Source organism: Marmota flaviventris, chromosome 1 (genome assembly GCF_047511675.1).
Source record: "Marmota flaviventris isolate mMarFla1 chromosome 1, mMarFla1.hap1, whole genome shotgun sequence".
In the NCBI taxonomy this organism is placed as follows: domain Eukaryota; kingdom Metazoa; phylum Chordata; class Mammalia; order Rodentia; family Sciuridae; genus Marmota; species Marmota flaviventris.
Genome location: NC_092498.1, coordinates 40,247,345 through 40,261,993, shown reverse-complemented (window position 1 = coordinate 40,261,993; position 14,649 = coordinate 40,247,345). Strand labels below are relative to the sequence as shown.

At 34.7% G+C, this 14,649-nt stretch overlaps 1 long non-coding RNA gene across 2 annotated transcripts in view; it reads left to right on the top strand.

The window, feature by feature from the left end:
• The window catches only part of LOC139705799 (uncharacterized), a 159,397-nt gene that overhangs the window by 66,934 nt on the left and 77,814 nt on the right, over window positions 1–14,649 (top strand). The window lies entirely within an intron of this gene.

The window sequence follows — 14,649 nt, the reverse complement described above, 5'->3', positions numbered from 1 at the left end:
GCCAAATTTACTAAGTTCTATAGACATACATGGATGGGTTCTTGTTAATCATCCCCTGAGACTTTTTCCCTTTGCCTCTGAGTCCCAGTCACACTCCAAATTCATTCCTACTTTAGGACTTTGAAGTGGTCATTTCTTCTATCTGACTAAGTTCACCTTGTCAATCCCATTTCAAAGTAAATGTCATTTTTCCAGAAAGCTCTTTTCTGACAACCCAATCTAGGATTTTACTACTTACCATTGAGGGGTTATATTACCTGGCTTCTATGGTCTTCTGAGAACTGGCCACTGGTGATGTTTTGTTCTAGTTTACATTGGTTATTGCTGGTAAGCACTCACCTCTTCTCTACAGTAATAAAGATTATCAAGAGCAGAGTCCTGATATGCCTGGAGTATCTCATTTTTTTCTCAGAAGTTCATCTGAATGGAGATTCTCAGTACATTCTTGTTGAAAGAATGAATGCCCCACATAAACCTCCACTGGAAGCATTTTTTACTCTTACTAACAAAGTCACAGTCATATCTTTGAAAATGTTAAGTTTATATTGCGTGCTTTTTGTTTGAATCTTTACATAATTTGATGGAAACATAATCACAAGTACTGTGACTTGTAATTCTCTGGAATCTCTAAAACTCCTCATAATCTACATAATTTATATTGCCAAATATGTGTTGGTTGCTTGCCATGACATAAGGACTCTTTCCATTGAGTTGTGATAATAGATTAACTACTTGTGCTTATTTACTGATCAGCTAGATTTGTTTTATACAAGCCACACTGTTCTAACTAAATATATTGTGGACAATGTAAATGATTATATATTGAAAAAAGAAATAATGAATAAACATATTGCAACTGAAATCTGATTTGCTTCTTAAAGAAGTACAAGCATTTTAATACCACGTTTAAAATTAAGACAGTCAATATCATGTTGAAAATAAGACAGTTAATAAAGTCATATCAGGGATTTTGGTGACTTGAGGAATATTCCATTACTTTAAAAAGAGAAAGGATAACACTATTTAAAAAATGTTGGTTAAGTAAACATTCTGGAACTACTAGTAGCTTGTGCAATATTATCAAGGGATGGGTTTGATTAAAGGGGTTGGTTTGTGTTTGGAGTACAATTTATACTGCTGGCGATATGGCCTAGAGAAAATAGTTACTGGGATAAATGATGAGCTGCAGAGTCTGAATGGGACCTAGTCAAATTGAAAAAGTATGTTTTGTTTAAAATGTATTCCTAAAATTGGCTCAATCAATCCTCTAAAATTAACAATAAAATCAAGTATGTTTTCTTATCAAGAGATAAGATTGAAACTAGAACTTATGGACCACAATTTTTTAGATGGGTATTTATAGAGACAATTGTTGAATACCTTCTAACACAATAGCTTGAAAAGAAGCATGCCAAAATCTACATAAAATTAATATGAAAACTGAAAATGATGGCAAGGAATCTCCAGTACATGTTTGTTCCATGAAACTCTAAACCTTTAACCAAATGAGCAAAGCTGAAGGAAGATTATTAGTCTTCAAGAGTGAAGGTGTTATAATAACATTTGTCCTTTTCTGAGAAACATAATTAAATTTCTAAGAATTATAGAATCATCTACTTTTAAAGGTGAAACCAAAGTATATGTGCAAATTTATTACGTTTGCTTAGCATTGCTTTTTAATAAAGAGTCCCCAAACTATTAATCATAGTGAGATTTCTACAATACTGATCAAAATCTATCCTGAGGCAGGTTTACACAATAGTCCCTGATCATACAGCACTAGTGACAAAGAGTTTTAAAGGATTTCATCAAAAAGAACTTCATGCATATAAGAGATAACTTCTTTTCCTAAAAAATATATCTTTTTTCTTTTTGATGCTACCATCTTAAAATATCTTTTCATGAATTATGCAAAGCTTATGGCATTACTTTGAGGCAGACAGTACTTGTATGCCCTTCAGTGATAAAGTTTCAAAGAATCTTTCCCCCCATGAGGAATGAGGGAGAGGAACATTGCATTCACTATTCAGTAGAGTGCACAAAACCAGGCATTGTGATGTATAATAGGTTTACATTATTAAATAAAACAGAAAGGTTTCTTATGCTTGATTGTTTTCCATCCATTGGAAACAAGCAGGATTGTTTTATTTTGTTTGTCTTAGAATAACATTCTAAACTTATTCTTTAATAACTCAAAGTCATCAGGATATTAGATAGTGAGAAATTTGTTTAGAGGGGAGTAGGACAGGTGTATTTTGAAGCAATATTTGAAAAATAAGAGGGAGAAATTACTAAGTGGAAACAAGTCAATGTAGCATTACATAAACCAAGAAAAGAAAAGAGAGAAGTTGTCCATGGACTCAATCTCTGCAGATCAGTCACTTAAGACCCATAACACACAGATCATTAGATTTAGTAACAGGAAATGTATAAACTGCTTTGGCAAGAGCAGTTTCAATTGAGTAGTAAAAAACAGAATTCAAATTGTTCAAAATTGAGGAGTGGATGAGGGTGGTAGTAAAAGGGAAGTCATCAACATCGCCAAACTCTAAAACTATTCTAGCAGTTTCATGTTCTTGGACTACCAAAATACTGAGAAACAGGAATTGTAAATTAATAAAACTGTAATCTATTAAATTGTAAATTATGACAGATACTATACAGCCATTAAAATGGTATTAAAGGATTATTTAATGATGTACAAAACTGCTCACTGACTCAAATTTAAAGCAGAATATAAAATTGAATATGCAAAAATCTTTTAAAAATATGTGACTATAATACTTTTGCTTATGATATGTGAAGCTAGAATAAAATGTCAGTGTTAGGTATCATGGTAATACATTGATATGGTTGAGAGAAGAGCTATCCCCCAAAAGCTCAGGTGTTAGACTGAATTTTCAGAGGTGAAATGATTGGTTTATTAGAGCATTAAACTAATTAGTGGATTAATCTAATAATATAGATTAACTGGGTGGTAACTGTAGGTGGGTAGAGTGTGTACATGTATATATATGTAAATATATGTAACTGGAACAGAGTACACTAAAATATAACAGGTGTCTATGTACTAGTCATATTGGCATTAATTTTTATACAGTATGTTTTAGTCAGCTTTTTCGATGCTGTGGCTGTAAGACCTGACAAGAACAATTTTAGAGGAGGAAAAGTTCATTTGGGGGATTCACAGTTTCAGAGGTTTCAGTCCATAGACAGCTGACTCCATTCCTTGGGGCTCCAGGTGAGGCTGAATGTCATGGAAGAAGAGTAGGGTAGAGGGAAGCAGCTCACATGATCATCAGGAAGCAGAGAGAGAGAGAGACTTCACTTACCAGATACAAAATAGATACCACAAAGACATGCCCCCAATGACCTACTTCCTCAAGCCATGCCCTATCTGCCTTCAGCTACCATCCAGTTAATCCCATCAGGAGAATCGATTCATTGATTGGTTTAAAGGTCTCACAACTCAATCATTTCTTCTCTGAACCTTTTTACACTGTCTCATACATGAGCTTTTGGGGGTCACCTCACATTCAAAACATAACACATTGAGTATTTATTATATTATAAGTACGATTTAAAATTAACCATTAGAAATAAAATATAAAGGTATAATTGAAATCATATAGATTGGTTTCAAATCTGTGATTTGGTATTCAATAACTTTTCAGAATTGTAGTGTTAGCCTCTGTTAGAGGTGAATCATAATACCTTCTTTGTATGGTTTATAGGAAGATTCTATTGGCACTCTATTAAAATTCCTAATACTTTAAAATATAATTATACTTTGAGTAATTTGCCATGAATTTTAAAAATACATATGTACCTTCAAATAGATATCATAAAAAATACCAGTGCTGCAATAAATTAGGGAAATACAGTAAAATTTTTAAGCAAGTTACTATAATTATTAGACAGCTAGTGGGTACAGTATACATTAGTAGTAAGTATTGCCTTATATTTTAAGAATTAATATATATATATATATTAATATATTAATATATAGTAATTTTAGAATAACATTTTTATTATCTATAGTATATATTCTTCAATTTTTTTCTGTATGTATAAGATCTCCAGAAAGTGTCTGTCATCATTGACTCTGTGCATCTGTCCTTGACAGAAACCAAATTTTCCATAGAGATGTTATGTCTACCCATAATTGTGCTTCAAGATTTTGGAGGGTAGAAAGATTAACACAGTAAAATGCAACAGCCAGTTGTAAATTGAGCTCACACAAATGAAAAGTGAAGAATTTCCTACACGGCTTTATTAAAAGCAGAGCCAGGTCATTGAGGTTAGTTGGGTTATATGATAAAATAACTTGTTTTCTTCTCATGATTAAATTTGTGCAGGTTTTGTAGTAAAATTTATATTTTCTTAAAGGTAACAGCAAAAGGGAATCAAGTTTCTATACCTAAGGCTAACACAAAATTACAACTTGGAAGAAATTTATCTCTGGCACCCTCTAACATAAATCCAGGTTCATAAATTTTAGCTTTTTATTTAAGGTAGTCTATAAAAATAGGACTATAACTTGAATTTGTCAGATATATAAAAATCCACATACCACATATGTGTATTAATGATTTTTTATTGTGATATTTATCATGTTAAGCAACTATGATCTCTGGGTACATAGAGGATATTGACAGCAATGGTCCCTACCCTTAAGGTATTTGTGTTTGCTAACATGGATGAGAAGAGTCATATGAAGAATATTCAGGCAAATTAACAGTGCTGCCATTAAATGAAATCTAAAAAACAAGAAACAGTTTAGAAGAGATGAGCAAAACAATTATGGGTGCATATGTGAATAAGCTAAGTTCATATAAAAAGTTATATTTCCTGTTTCTAGGGGAAATTCAGGGAAATATGGAATTTCACTAATTGATAGTTAAAAGAAAGAAATTAGAGTTACTTAAGGGGTAGACACTCAGCTCTCCTGTAGTAATGCTTTTCACCCACTGAAAACATAATTAGATTATATATCAAGTATCAGAATGGAGTTATATGATGATGGCATTAGTAACCAACAATTGAGAGTTCCATAACTTGGCCTGGTAAAGAGGAGGAAGCAAGATGCACATAAACTTTTTATTAATTTAAAATGCATTATTACAGTCTGTAAACAAGTCAGGATGGCGCCTGGCAAATGTTAGAGTCTGTAAACAAGTCTGGATGGCGCCTGGCATTTTGCCAGAGGGAGTGGTTTGTGAAGTAACACCAGGGAGCCATTAAGTGTGGCTATTCCTTATTGGTTGACTGCTGTATCTAGTTTATGCTAATTAAGATAAGCTGTGTGGAATGTATAAATACCTCTGTTGTCCTACAATAAAAGGCTCCCACTCCTGCTGTATCAATCTACACAAGTTGTTCGTCACCTCCCGGTTATTTTGCTGCAGCCGGACAGCAGCAGATGGTGGCCCGTTACGGGGAGCCCCGGGACACTTGGGGGTAAGTGACGAAAAAAAAAGCTGCCCGTCCATAGATAGGACGGGAGCAAATCTGCTCGTCCCTAGCTAGATAGGGTGAGAGGAAAAATGGCCATTTTGAGAAAATGGAGAGGATTGATACAGTATGTTTGTGTCTTGTTTTGTCTTTTTTTTTGTTGTATTTTCTTTGTGACAAAAATATGGAAGGGGTGAGAAGTAAATTACTAAGGGAAGGAGGCACCCCAGTGGAACCAAGAATAGTTAGGGCATGTGTTGATAAGAGCCCAGGAACTCTAGTCAGAAAGAAAAAGAAAGTTCAGAAGAAGAAGGATTATCAGGAAAAAAGTTGCAGCAAAAGGCTATTACTGAATACTTTTCATTACCAGAGGGTGCGTGAATCTACACGGCAGCGGCTGCCACGTGCGTGAGCCTGTCATGGTGCAGCAAGGAGTTTCCAAGCGGGGACAGCAGGCTCTTCCCCGCCCCCTGCCCTGGGAGTGGGATGCCACTGGGAGAGCCCAAATCCAAACCTGACCCAGAGACACAGTCTCCAGGCTCTTGCTCCCTGTGCCCAGTGGCATTTTGAGTCCGGGACACTCCCAGGTCCCTGAAGTTTGATCATTTCCAAGGCCAGTAACTACAATGGTTCTCCCACACCTGGAAGCTAATGAGTAATGAGCGCCATTAAGGCTTATTTCAAATGTAGAAAACCTTGAGATAATGTACTAAATTGTTCAGAAGGTTGTTTTCTTAGCACCTGCTGGAATACTACAGGATTTTCTTTAACATCATTGCTGGAGTTCCTGCCTTCATCCCAGTGCTGGTGACGACGAGGGTGGAAGAATTTCCAGTGTCGTTGAGAACCAGACAAGACTTCAGATTAAGCTAGCTGCCTGCAGAACTTACCTGGACTGTGATTTAAGCTAGCTGCCTGCAGAACTTACCTGGACTGTGATTTACCTGGACTGTGAGTTAATCTATTGAGACACTACTTTACCTGGACTGAGACAACAAACTGTAATCTACAACAAATTGTATCTCGGTATGTTTGCTAATGGTGTCATTGCTGGTATAATTTTTCCAAGGGCTTCTTGCATGAAGCCATCAATTGGCTTGGTATTGTGGCATTTTGTATCCTCCCCTTCTGCTTGTAGCATATTATTTATGGTGTTTATGTAAAAACCACTATGGTTGTTATTTAAATTAAACAAAAGGGGGAAATGTTAGGGTGTGTAAACAAGTCTGGATGGCGCCTGGCATTTTGCCAGAGGGAGTGGTTTGTGAAGTAACACCAGGGAGCCATTAAGTGTGGTGATTCCTTATTGGTTGACTGATGTATCTAGTTTATGCTAATTAAGATAAGCTGTGTGGAATGTATAAATACCTCTGTTGTCCTACAATAAAGGGCTCCCACTCCTGCTGTATCAATCTACACAAGTGGTTCCTCACCGTCCCCGGGTTATTTTGCTGCAGCCAGACTGCGGCAATGCATTCTTTGATGTCAGACAATTCCAGTATTGGTTCAACCACTTATCATAGTGTATTCTCTTAGTCTACATTTTCAAATCAAGAAAATAAAGATAGCAAATTTTCCTTGCATCCAATATTTGTCTTGACCATCAAGCTCATTAAAACACACATATTTTAACCAACATCAATGTTTTTATGTTTAAGAAAGGATAGAAATGTGACCATGAGAAATAATGTTGAACAACCTCAGGGGAGCAATTAGCATTGCAAACCCTTCAGCTTTTTTCTTTCTTTCTTTTTTTTTTTTTGCACATAGTCACCTCAAGTGTTCACAATTAGAACTTCTCTGAAGATCAGGCTATCAGTATAGGCTATTAATTAATTTCTCTGGATAATAAAGCAGATGCTCTCTAAGATGCATTTTTTGGTTGGATTCTCACGTATCTTCTATCTGGTACCAACTTTCCTATAAATTTTGGGGAATATTTTGCTAAGAGAAGCTACCAAGGGTCAAGTCCTGGCCTAAAACTAGAAGAAAAGACACAGATGCAGCTGCTAACTCTTCCTTTCCAAAATCAACCTTATAAGATTTTGCAAGGAATTAATTAAATAATACAAATAGAATTCTTAGCACAGTGAATGGCACATAGTGCTTAATAAATATCAGTTAACAATTTTCTTTATAAGGTTCAACATTATGAGATTAATTACTTGGTTTTTGAGGTTTTATCTGACCCTATACTATTTAGGACATGTTGCCTATAACTCCAGTTACTGTCTTACATCTATTACTGAATGCACACAGCTGTACACAATCCTTAGTAACACATTTAGAAACAATTGCTTTATAAAGAAATTTCTGCTTTCAGGAATTTGAGATACTTAAGAAACACACACATACACAAAGATAATATTTTCTGGTGAATGACCCAGCACCTTGTGTCTGCTAAGTAAGTGATCTACCACAGAACTATAACCCCAACCCATAAATTATATATACACACATATATCACATACACATTAACTATTATGGAGAAATAAATTGACTATAACATCAAAATTATGCTTATTTTATAGAATCAACTTTAATTCCAAAGGCCATGCAGGCAAAGTTGCTAAACATCTTTTTCCTATCTTTAGCAAATTACTAGCATAATTGTTGAATTATAGCAAGTTTATTTTTCTGTGCTTAAGATTGAGTGCAGGGCCTCACAGATGCTAGGCAAATGTTCTACCACAGAACCATATCCCTAGCTCCAAATTGTAATGAAATTTATGAACAGAATGGATAATATATAGCCTTAATTTACATACACACTTATTCTCCAGTATTATGACTCTAGAAGCAAAGCAGATTACAGAGATTATGGCATTTTGTATTATTAGTCTTCAGAGAACCATGGAAGCAGAACAAGGAAGGAAAACAAAATTTCTCTCTCTGCTCTTTTCAGGGCTGCTTTTCTCCCAGGACTTTCTGAAATCCATAAAATAGGGAACTATCATATTTTTAAGAACCTGGGGCCTACAGACCCATAGATTCTATTATTTAGCAGATTAAAAACATTGTGAAGAAGGTGATTTAGAAAGGAATTTTTAGTTTTGAGATTTTTTTTTCTTTCCCTTTCCTTTTTTGTCGTTCTTCTCCACTCTTTTGTTTTTGTTTCCTATTTAGTCTGGCAATGTTTCACTTTACTTCAGCAATTTTAATTAAATTGTTTCTTTGAAAGGTCATATGAGGAAGGCATAAATAAAAGTGAAAAAACACATAATACTAACACATAATACTAACATAATACTAAACACATAATACTAACCAATCAAAATTTTGACGATTCTTCCCTTTTTAAAATTTTTAAAACAATTTTTTTTAGTTGCAGTTGGACACAATACCTTTATTTTATTTATTTATTTATTTATTCATGTGGTGCTGAGGATCGGACCCAGCGACTCACACCTGCTAGGTGAATGCTCTACCGCTGAGCCACAACCCCAGCCCCAATTCCCCTTTTATTGTCTACCAATTTCCAGTTGGATTTTCACTTAAAAGAGATGCTTTTTTCCTCACAAAGAGGATCTCTTCTCTATCCTGTTTTGTTTGCTTGCTTGTTATGATAAACAATCTATGAATTTCTAAGGGAGAGGACAATGAATGTTTTTAAAAAACCACCTTTAGAAGTAAATGTGCCAAAAGATCAAACAGGGGCAACTCTGGTGTCATCAATGATTCTGTGCTTAAATGATGTGATTGTCAGTGATGGATAATCCTTCACTTTCCCAGCAAGCTCATGACTTAATGAGGACTTAATCATGTCCTGGTACATGCTAGCTTAATAGTAATATATGCTGAGACCCTAGCATCCGAGGTTGATGAAAAACAGGAGGAAGTAAAGATCCAGCCTGATGGGGGCAAGAAAATAAAAACAGCTGCAGAGCTGGATCTTGTAGTGAATACTTATCTACATATTATCTGACCGACCCAAAGAGAAAAGTCATGGATTAGCAGTTGTGGCTAAATAATAAAGCCCCGTGCTTCACTTGGATCTAGCAACATGAGAAGTCTAATTGGCACAATGTGAAATTCAATGGCATCCTGATCCTGGTGAACTGCTTACCAGGAAGGAATTCAAGCCAGTGATTGGGGGGGGGGGCGGTGGGAGATGGTGGTGTATATATAGGACTGTTCAGAACTTTTAGGATGATATCAAGAGTTAAGGCAAGTCAGGATATCACACCAAACAAAGAAAGTGTAATAGAAATCTGTCCTTTCACTCTTTGAGAGCTGAATGAAATCTGAGATAAGTTAGAATCACATATTTGTGTGCCTTAATTAGCTCATTCCAGCAGAGAAGTTTATAAATTATAACTATCCATAGTGCATCAATGGGTGCACTGTCATTGTTTTAACCTCTATAAGATGGAAGTTATGGAAGACTAGAGATTAACCCACCCACTACCTCCTGCACACTGCTCATCTCCACCCTTACACGGAAACTCATGTTAGTGATCCTTGGAAGACAGCAGCAGAAGATTAATTTTAGTAAAAGATAAGCTGAAATATATTAGCACCAGTTTTCTAACTTTGCAATGAAGCTTTCTTTAACTATTTTTGAAATTTAAAATCTAGCCAATAATTGGGCCAATGCATTGGTGCCAAGGAGTAGAGACTTTAGTCCATAATATGAGCACTGCTGTGGTTTTCTATACTTGATACTCATTTTGTAGTCTCTGATTTCCCTAAATTAATATGAAGAGTCCCACTGCAGAAACTCTAAGATTCCTTGGTCTGACATGTTTGAATGCTACAAAGATCATGCTATTAGAGAAGATAAAAATGTGCTCTCTAGTTGAGATTATAAGTTTATGACCTTGCAAATTGCTCATGCAAATGGTGCAACATTGCTATTTTGAATGAAATTTAAGGCAAATTGCATTAATAAATGGTAAATATGATTCGTACAGTGCATTTTCTTAAAATGAAGTAGATCAGATATTTAATGGAAAATATTTACAGGTTTAGGTAATTCCTCTATTGACTATTTTATATTTATGTTAGAAAACATTTATGGTGCATGTAAATGTAATACATTACATCTCCCTTCCAAAACTATGGTGTCAGAATCACCAGAATGCTGGTGTATTATATGGACAATGCATTTATTCAATCCTTGACATAGTGACCACTATGATCTAATTAGAGTTTAGGAATAGACTAACAGTGAATTTAGGACTCTCAGATTAAGAAGCTACCTGGATTTCCTACTTCTCAGATTCTTTCTCACCCTGATTGTCTGCAGTCTGAGTAAAGCAGTTCATTCCAATAAATTCAAGTATTTATTGATTGTCCGTTGTGTGCTGGGGACTCTTCTATAAACAGTGATCCAAAATGAACAAGACATACCTGTCTTCAAGAAATATGTCAAACATGACAGAATGAAGTTCTAAAACACATTTGATACATACTGTATTAGATAAATGCAAAGTGCTATAGGACAAAGAAAAAAATGTCACTTCCTTTAAAAACGAAGAGAAGGGTAAAGTATTTCTTAAAAGATGTGACATGGAGCTGAATTGTGGTAAATTTTCAAAAAGGAGAAAGATGCCCCTGAGGGAGAAAAATAAATAACGCTATTTAGAAAAAAATGAGAAATCCTGGTGACTGGAGCTTACTATGTTTTAGCAGAAATCTAAGGAGTTAATTGAGAGGGACCCTATGAGTTACTATATAGTAAGGTTGTTTATAGAATAACCTTGTGTTAGACTACCAGCCTGAAGGTGATAAGAAAGATTGAAAGATTTTAAGGAAAATAGTAACATAAAGAGATGGAGGACAGTAGCTGCTTAATTATTAAATGAAAAATAATGTCTTAAAAATAAGGTTATACGGTAATATCTCTTTCCTTGGCACCAAAACAGCCAAATAACATTGGTTATTTTGAGTACTATACAGTGTAAAATATTCATCTTTGATTTTTAAAATTGAGTTAATTGGATCACTGCCACTCAAGATATAAAATCCAAGATTCCAGATATCTCACTGTGGGCAACGTTACAAATGACGCAGATTCTGTATTTTTGATGTGAAATAAAAAAGTAACAGTTTACACATCTGAAATAAAATGATGTTATTTTTAATTCCCCTTGTATTAAGGGAACCCTTTGCTTATAGAGAGAATTTTAAAATGATATTCGGCTGTGGCAGCCACATGTGCTGTGGAATTTCCCATGCACACATCACCAAAGTGGCCTCTCTCCATGCCTGTCCTTCATCAGCTCTGAAAGTTCCTTTTCAATCTTCAGGGACAGAGGAGGAAGGAAAAAAGCCTAAGGACAGGCCAAGGAGATTCACTGACTATTTATAGAATAATCTTGTGTTAGAGAAAATCAGGTCTTCAGAGAGAAGGAACTAAAGCTTTCAGTGTGTGTTTAATAGCAATGGCAGCGATGTGATACACAAGGCAACAACTCCTAAATAAAAAAATACCTTGAAATTCTAAAAGAAAGGTGTCAGGAGCAAAGGTAAAATTAAAGGTGCGCTAAAATGAAATGATTTCTTTAGTTTCATCCTTTCTTTTCTTTTATTGTTCTGTTGGGATATTATATCTTGAGACCTTTTTTTTTTGGCAAATTCCCTGCCCTCTCAACACCTGCCAAAATAGTAAATATTACAAATTCAGCGTCACTTCTGCATCTTGAATATAAGTTGAGTTTTTTGTTAGTATAAAATTGATAAATATAATTATAGTTGCTTTACAGAAATTTTACTACTTAAATAACATTTAAAATATATATTTTAAAAATTTCACTCTTGTGAATCATATATTCTGCCTGATTTTAAATTTAATAGTGGAATTGTAGCAAGATGCTTTGGTCCTTTTTCATTTGAAAGCAATTTTATGAAACTACAGGTTTTTTTTTTTCTTTTTTCCTTTTGGTAACACTTTGATTATATAACCCTGCCCAGAAGACTCCCATCCCCCATCTGCTCATTATAATGTTTTCTTTCCATTTTATTCCAGAAGATGCCAAGACAGCCTCCTGGTGGGTTACCTTGGCAACCTCTTGTGTCATGTTTTAGAATGTCCCAGGGCTGCAGTTTTATTTCAATTTGCATGCACTTCAGTTAGCTAACTGTAAATTAAGAAGACCTATTGTAGAAGCAACCTTTTATTTTTTTTCTTCCAGAATAAAAAACAGATAATTAAAATAACTGTTCAGTACAACCCACTTATATTTAGTACTGCATATAGGAAAACTTTGGTTATGCTTATGTAAAATCATAGTATTTTTCACATGGCATTTTAATAACCTGATTTTATAATGCCATATAACATAATACACAGTATATAATACACATAAAATAATAGTGTGCTTGATTTCATCCTTGAAAAAATATGTCACTTTATAATCTCATGATGACATCACAAAAGGCTTTTCTCAATAAAACTTTTGACATGTTACTTAAGGTAACATGGCAGTGGTTCAAAATTATTTATTTACATCAAACTACAAATTCAAATAGCATCCAAACAAATATTGAAAATATTTCATTTTAATATTTCACATCTGAAGAGTCACATCTTCTTAGTTGCATCTTTTAAGAATTAGTGATGTAATTTCTTTTTGCATAAGCTTAATTTTTTTGATACATATTTTGTTTTCTTGTATTAATTTTCAAACTCTTGAACGGTGCAGTTTTTTTAATGGTAGAGAGATAAAAAGTCTGATGTTTGAGCAAAGTTGGGAATAAAGTTAATAGCAAAGCTGAAATAAAATTCATCCTGAGACTCCAGGATGTATTAGGTATCAGAGTAACAATAATGCATCATTGTTTTCTCTCCAAAAAAAAATATTACCTTTATGCATGTTCTGCTCTCTGAAATATTTTCTGCAGTTCTGTAGAGTTTGGGTGTTCTGTGATCCCTTATCATTCTGAGGAGGACATTCTGCTATAGATTAGTGACTGTTTTTTTTTTTTTTTTTTAACCCAGATTCACTGTCACCTTGAAATTAGTAACCTGTTCTTTCTAAGAAAGGGTCTCTGAAGGGTGTTTTCTGAGTAATTTTGAGTACCACCATAAATTGAGCTCTATTTTCCTCTTTCATTCCTTCGGGGCACTGGCTGAATCTACCTCAATATGTGCAGGATAATTAAGTTGCAACTTTCCTTTATAGTGTTTTCTTCCAGGCTCTATTTTTCTTACTATATCATGGTGTAGCTTAGAGTTTGAGAAATATGATCATGGGTTTTTATTTTCTAAGTCTTTCCCATCCTAAGAATAGTAGGATCTTCAGATAGGGGTGCATCCAATGAAGATGTTGATGTATGAATGTCATCCCTTTGGGACCTCTTCGGAATGATAGTTTCTTCAGACATGACTCTGTAATGACAGTTTGATTTGTAATAAGAGTTTTTAGTAAGACATGGTTTTTGGAACTCCAAAACCGAGCAAAACTAGCTTGATATCTTACTTAGTGATATAACAAGGAGATGAAAGAACGGTTGCACTTGCATCCAGACTGATACACTTGGATAGTGTCATCCAGCTTGTTCACAGCTGTGCCTAATCCAAGTCTTGTTCTTAAAACACTCCTCATGTCATCTACAAACTTCAGTTTTTGTGACATTGATGGTGGCTTCTCTTTGATGGTAGCAGTTTTCATGCTTGTATGCCATAGGTAGGTTGTTGCTCCTCTTACCACTGTGGGGTTAGCCAGCCCTGATAACTTGTGTCATAGATTACCTCTGATTCTGAAGAGCCACAATTGAGAACATTTATCGCATAAGCTTGATTTTTCATTTAAAGTATATGGAGGACCATAGGTGTAGATGGATAGATTAGTTAGAATCATCTTTCCAAGGTCATGGCATATTGTCAGTCAATATTGTTCCATGCAAAGGGCCTCTCTCATTTTCATTCTCTTTCACTTTTAATTTTTTGATGACTTTATTATGCCATAATTTACATGTCATAAACTGCATATATTAAAGTGTATGATTTGATAAGTTTTGACATATGAATACACCTGTGAAGCCACCACCACAATCAAGATAATGAGCACATCTATCAGCCCCAAAGTTTCCTAGTGCCTCTCTGTAATTTCTCCCTCCCACCACCTTTCTGTCACCATTGATTAGTTTGCGGTTCTTAGAACCCTCTATACATAATAGTAATACAGTATACATTTTGCCTAGCTTCTTTTATGCAGCATTATTGTTTGAGATTAAAAAATATACAGGTAG